The sequence below is a fragment of the Chinchilla lanigera genome, unplaced genomic scaffold (genome assembly GCF_000276665.1).
Source record: "Chinchilla lanigera isolate Chin_1 unplaced genomic scaffold, ChiLan1.0 scaffold00016, whole genome shotgun sequence".
Lineage (NCBI taxonomy): Eukaryota > Metazoa > Chordata > Mammalia > Rodentia > Chinchillidae > Chinchilla > Chinchilla lanigera.
Genome location: NW_004955417.1, coordinates 18,834,305 through 18,841,395, shown reverse-complemented (window position 1 = coordinate 18,841,395; position 7,091 = coordinate 18,834,305). Strand labels below are relative to the sequence as shown.

The window sequence follows — 7,091 nt, the reverse complement described above, 5'->3', positions numbered from 1 at the left end:
TCTGAGCCTTTTTCCTAAAGTTTCTCTGGCTACCTTGGGAAAACCAAGTGTTGTCTTTCTGAAGCAAATTCTACCTCTAAAAGGGGTGATAATAAGCATTTCCAGTATAACAGAAATACTTGAAAACATTTGTTAATCAATTGGTGTACACACGACTGTTTGATTCTGCTTTTTATGAAATACATCTTGTTAAATCTGTATTTGTAAATCATCTGAAAGTCACCTTAGTCAAGTAGGGCTTCCATAAGCAGTGACTATGGACGGGCTACTGCATCGAGCATGTTTCCTCTTCACAGTTTTGGAGGAGGGCAAGCCCAGAACTGCAGCACTTTCAGGTCCAGGGTTTGGTGTGGGCCTTTTTCCTAGTCGGCAGCCTGCTCCTTGAAGGCTCCTGTAGCAGACAGCAGACAGGAAGAGAAAGTTCTCATGGCTCGATAAGGGCACTAATTCCACTTGTGAATGTCCCATCTTCCCCATCATTACTTCCCAACAAGCCGCCCACAAAAAAGTAAGAAAGAATTATTAAGAGAATCCTAAGAGGATTTTAAAACCTACAAAATAATGTAGTGTTGCAGAATTAGTGGTGCACAAATCTCCAGAAGGATGTGAGTAAAAGAGAAGTTCCTTGAAGTTACAAACATTTTGTATTTGGAATATCATGGAAAGAAATTTGGCATGTTATTTGCAAAAGCAACTGATTTCATTCCTTTTCCTTTTACTTCATAGATAGCTTATATATATATATATATAGTTATAGTTGTTGTTATAGTTATATTTAGTTATAGCAACAACAAGCCCCAGTTAACTAAAAAATCCTCTTCTTATTATGATTGAAAATAAGCCTTCTAAGAATTCACAGTGATTCTGTAGTTAAGGATTTGAGGCTTATGAATCTTTCACATCTTCATATTTTGCTTGCTAAGGTAAGGTGCTTCAGCCTGGAGAGATGGATGATTCTTTTATTAGAACCTCCACTATAGTGAAAAGCCCACACATAATATTACTAGAGCACTACATTATTTCATTCACTTCCTCAAATATGAAACCTCTACTAGACTGTAGTTCCCTGAGGTCAAGACTTGCAAAATAATAATTTTTATATTCTGAGGATGTATTTAAAAATTCATGTAAAACTTATAGAGAAGATTAGAGTGTTCAGAACTCAAAATTTTATTTTCTTCTCCTACTACAATTGAATTTGTATTGAGTTATTCAACTATATTCACCTATGAGTTCACTTCTATGGTAAATTTTGGTAAATTTTAAAACAATTCTATCATTTCTGTCAAGTGGAAAGTACATTATAAGGAAGAAGATCTAGATAGATAGATAGATAGATAGATAGATAGATAGATAGATAGATAGATGTGATATATGAGATATACATATCATATATATATTATTCCATTAATAAGAGATTACAAGGCAGATCGAGGTGGCAGGTGGCAGATTAAAAGAAGTCTTCTGGCTTAGAAAGCATTGGTAGACTATTTCAGTGAAGAATGATCTTCATATAGTTTCTCAAAAGATTCCTGCATTAATTAAGTGGCAAGGAAGCATCAGAAATCAAGCAAACTTGAAAAGGGGTTATGTAGTGCAATGATGAAATCCTGAAGGGAACTGCACAAGCACAAGGTTCTTTGGGGATTGCACTAACACTTTACCATCCCTTCACATCCTTTCCAAGCAAAGCACAGAATTAAAGCAGAATACTCTAAGTTGATGAGATAGTTCAGAAAATACTTTTTTTTTTTTTCTGATTTTTTGCTGTTTTTGCTACTGTGCTTGTCCAGGAGAAAGTGAATACAAATTTTGAATTACAGAATATAATTCCTATGTGTTCACAATCGATTTTGTCAACTGAGTATAATGACCACAGAAATCATTTAATAGAGTGGTTCAGACTGGAGTACAAGGCACATTGATTTGAATTACAGCACACATTTTATTATAATTCTTGATATATATCAGTGATACTCTGAAGGCATACAATAAAAAGATCCCAATTTCACAAGATGTGAAAGAATTAATTACATTTATAGAGGAAATGGTGAATTCTTATTATAAAACAGAATTTGGAGGAAAAAAGGACAAATTTCAGAAGAATTTGAAATATACTTGAAAGCCGAACTTTCCTCAATGCTGAGGTGGTTTTCATCCAATGTAAGGAATAGCTTTTGACCTGACTAAAAATATAGGAAGGAATTACTTTATCATTGAAATTCTCTGGCAAGGAATGCAAGGTAATCATCCACATCTATCAATAAAAATTTTTGCAATTACAGAAGGATTAAACATAGGTGATAACTTTCAATGATAAATTTTTCCCTCAGTTCTAATATTACAGGTGATGTGATAGAAATAATGCACAGACTTTTCTAGGAAAAGAAGTGAGAGAAAAATTGTATGAAAGATCTTTCAAAGATTTATTTACATTGATATTTAAATTCTATTACCTACAATCAGAAGAAAGTACAAATTGATTAAAACCTGATTGTGCTCATTCAATTAAATAGTAACTAGGGACTTGCTGTGTCTTGCTCAAAATCAAATTTTACCTCTATAATTTTAAGGAAATGCAGAGATTCTCAATATCTTATGGGTTTCTTCTTCAGTTTAAACCTTAGTGAGGAACATTTATTTGGTTTTAAAAGTGTGGTCAGCTGCCAGAACATTCTGCTGACAATTATAAAGAAAAAGTACATTTATCTAGAGAAAAGAATTGCTTTCTGGGGTGTTTTCCAAATGAACATAACATAAATGTGACAGAACACTGGGTGAACTACATTAAACAAAGGAAGTTTACCGCAGTTCTTCCTTCCAAATTGAATTAGGTACCAAATCCTCAATGAAAAATACAAATAAATAAATAGATAAATGAATAAAGCATAAAAAGTAAACAGCATATTAAGCAGACTGCTAATAATAGACACCCTAAATTATGTGTCCTCTGTAGAGAACAAGGCAGTAATTTCATTCATAAACAAATTGAGAAAAAGATACAGAAGAACAAAGAATTTCAATGAATATCATTATAGTTTGAAAAGTCATGATACAAGAGTAATACTTCTGGGACCTCAAGAGCCATTGAACACTATGATTAAAAATCAGTCCACCCCCGATTTCAAGGGTCAGTTTCTCCCCACGTACACATGTTAAAGGTGAAGTTTGATTTATGTTTTTACTTCAGCACCTACAATTTTTCCCCAGCATATCTGTTCTTACTTGCTTCATGCATCTCTACTAAAAAGCTTTGCTGTTTACTACGCATGATCAAAAAGGCCACTGGAATTCAGCCTTTGCAAAGTGATGTTCCCATTTGCTGGGATCTGGCAAGGACACATTTTCTTTAATGGTTTGCCTAGATGTTCCGGCCCGCGGGTACAGTCAACTAAGACCCTAGAGGGGGAGTGGGGATTATAAAGGGACAAGAGACACGAAGAATGGAGACAAGACAGTGCTCTGATCAAGTCTCATTTATTAGCGGGAAGTGCCGTGCTTATATACCGCACGGAGAAACGCGGAAGTTCTAAGGCTGGAATAACCAAGTAACCCGACAAAGGCGGGAGTAACTAGGTAACGGTGGGCAGTCCTAGTTCTTGAGGCGGGAGTGGCTAGGCAATGGTAGGCCATCCTTACTTAAAGGGAAAGACGCGTAAGACGGCTACTAATATACAATGGAGGTCAGTCTCGGTCTCCTACACGTAGAAATGAGCCCTGGCAGAAAACAATGGTGCTTTTATCAGGTACCACGAGGAAAGCTTTAGAAGGGGTATTAACTAAGTTGTACACAGGGTGTTCTAGGATGATTCTCAACCTCATTATAGGAGCCCTGGGTCTGAGGAGGCCAGGAAGGAGAATATTGTCATGAACATGAAAGAGGACAATAAAAGGGAAAGGATCTCTTGGAAGGAGGATCTTATGCTGAGGGACTGAGCAAACCAAGGCTGCCCCAAAACAGACTCTGGGTGACTGAGTACTCCACCCCTACTCTTCTCTGCCTCACCAGAGGACACAGGAGCGTCTTGATGTAGCTCTTACTGGTCAGGTGCATGGGGTCACACAGCGTGGTAAACAAAGGGTAGAGGCAGAGACAGTAGAGACCAGAGGCAGAGAGACAAATGGGACAGATCCCCTAGATTCTTAGGGATCATAATATGATGTTTGTTATTCCTTATCCATAGGTTTTAGTAATTGAGTAGTAGAAAATAAAATGGTGTGTATATGCCATCATTTGCAAATCTTTAACAGAGACTTGATGAACCCCTTCTCGAGGGCTGGCTTTCATCATGTTTCCAACTTCTTATAGTAAATTAACCCGTAATTTCCCTTTCATATCTAAGTGTGTATTTTTTTATAACACATTCCTTACGCTCAGAGGGCACAAACTCATCACAAGATTTAAGCTGTCTTCCCACAAGCATGTTTTTCTTTAAGAGACCTGAGAAATCACAGAGAAGAGAGCAGCACAAATGTGTATGGGGAAAGAAGGACTTTCAAGTAGAAACAGCTTGGAGGTCTCCCTATCTGATGCATACACATCCATATTTGTCCACTTGTCTATAGGGAAGTGTAGCAAGCCTCACACATAAATATACAAAAACACACAGAATCGTACACATACAAAGATGCATGCATGTGCTCCCACAGATACAAACACAGGAGAAAGACTATTATTTCTCTAGGACTGTACTTTATGATAAAAACTACAAGGAGAAAATAAACATTTTTTCCTACTGAGACATTCTCAAACTCCACAGTTATCAAGGTGAGACACAATGGAATTACTTTTGATTACTGTTCAGAGCTGTGTAGTTTCTTTGTTTATCTCCAACTGCCCTTTATTTTCAAATAGAGCTCTCTTGTTCCTGGAGAGAATAAGAAATACAACACTTACTGACTCATGCACAGCAGAAGACTACTTATCCAGAAAACAGAACACAAGAATCTTCCCAATAACATAGTTAATCCATGATGACTTTCTGTGATCATCCATTTGAAACAAATAATAACAAAAATGTTTTAAAAATAATTGAAGAACTCTATGCTATACAGCACAGAGTACGATAACACCATCTTCTGCTTGTTATGAATGAGCTAAGGAATATCAGATGGTCCAGTCTGTGCCTTGTGAGCACAGAGATATGTATCACATTAATAAATGAAATTAGTCAAATTCAGTTTAGAGTCAATTTACAAAGATCATGGCTATAATAAATAAGAATTAAAATATTGATAAGTATATATCCCAGTTGTGCAAATTATGTCACCATCTTCCCGTATGCAGGTCAACAAGAATTTTCTATAAATGGAACTTGCACGCAATTGTTATTATTGAATGCTATATTTTAATCATAAATTCATATTAAAATTCTAATGGCTTGAGTAAGAAACGAAAAAGTAAAATAATTATGTTATGCTACTAAATATTTTGTGTAACATACATGAATTTTACTTCATCTTTAGGAAACCATTTTTGATTCATGGGAAAATGTTTAACATACTCTTTTGTAGATTTGTAGACTATGAATACTTAATTTAATTTGAGGTCACCATATATATAAAAATACTTGGCTTATGTGTATATATATATTTATATACATATATATTTGCTTCTTATCACCTTATATTCTCTAATGTGCATTAGATTTGTATTATAAATCCATTTTCTTTATTTCTGTCAATGTATATTTTGGACTTAAGTGATACAGGTTTCAGAGTAAACCTTGACATTTTCCAGTACAATGTTTTTAATATGCTTTCTAACAATTGCTTTGGGCAGCTAAAGACTTATCTAAAATGTGGGAATAATTTATGTGTCTTAGTTTGAGCACTTAGACAAAGTACTGAGCTGTTTCTTGAGCTCTGAGCACTGAAAATACTCTGTTCTTTTAGATTAAAGACGCAAACCCAAGACTGCCCTCTCAGAGCATCTGGTCCTCCGTTATTCAAAATCTAAGCAGACACATTTTGCTCTTCAGTCAAGAGCCTACAAGTAGAGTGAGGGACCTGTTGACTCAATTCTGCTTTTAAGGGTCTGCTCGGTCCCAGGAGAGATAAACAGAAACCATGGTAGTCAGGATAAGGTGTCTCTGTGAAACCAGAAGCATCAACTGGATAAAGAGAACCATTAAAATACAAGAGTCTTGAGAATAAGATGCCTTGCCAGAAAGGACGAGTATAGAAGTATAAAAAAACACTTTTTCATGCGGAAGAAAGAATAGGCATTTTTTTACCTCAACAGAGCTCAAGCAATGACTGTGAAGAATTGACTAATTATATAAGACATTATTGTGCAAACAATTGTGAAGCTCTCTGGGCTACTTAGAAGGGCCTTTAAGATGTGCAAACTATTTATACGAACATGCTTCTGTAATGGGGGGGAGACAGTTTTCAGAATTCAAGGAATTTTAGTTGCTGCAGTCTAAGGATATGGTATTTTTCTCTGTTGAAAGTCAAATCATAAACTGGAGGTGGGAAGGTCTGGCACAAGTCTTGCAAACATAAACAGTAGGAGGTCAGCTTTTGTGGCCACAACTAGCAGCTTTTGTCTGGCATACTCCTCTGTCCAAGTAGCTATATGTAGCTAATATAAAACCCAATTAGAAAAAGCTGTGTTTTATGATGCAGATGATCAACATTGATCTTCTTTTATTTAATAATCTTATTTTGTATTCATTCTGAATATTTCATTGAATGAGCAGACAAAATTAATACATAAAATACATCTTGTGATTAGTGCTTGGATAGTCTATTTCATCATGAGTCATTTAAATTGTAATTTGAGATTACAGGTATGTATAATATATGACAATATGAAGAGAAAAATAGAACAACACTTGGCTTACCTAAATCTAATCAATAGTCTCTCTAGTCAAGTTTGCCTTTGGTGATAAAATGAATTATCAACTCCTCGAGTGGCCAGGTTTAACTCTCACGGATGCCATTAGGATAGCAGAGTCTCTCTTTGTGGCTGACAGATGCTAGGATCAAAACTATTTTCAGTGCATTTGTAAATATATGAAAAGATGCCCTATCATTAAATCACTACAACTAGCGTAGATCTTTTGCAAATGGGAAGGGGGCCCAAG

General features: G+C 35.6%; 1 long non-coding RNA gene across 1 annotated transcript; it reads right to left on the bottom strand.

The window, feature by feature from the left end:
- Positions 1-221: 221 nt before the first annotated feature.
- Positions 222-3,523, bottom strand: LOC102026865. The gene is made up of 2 exons (XR_260485.2): positions 3,226-3,523; positions 222-391 (listed from the first exon to the last, which is right to left on the bottom strand). It is a non-coding gene; the product is annotated as an uncharacterized LOC102026865 (long non-coding RNA).
- Between the last annotated feature and the right edge of the window lie 3,568 nt (positions 3,524-7,091).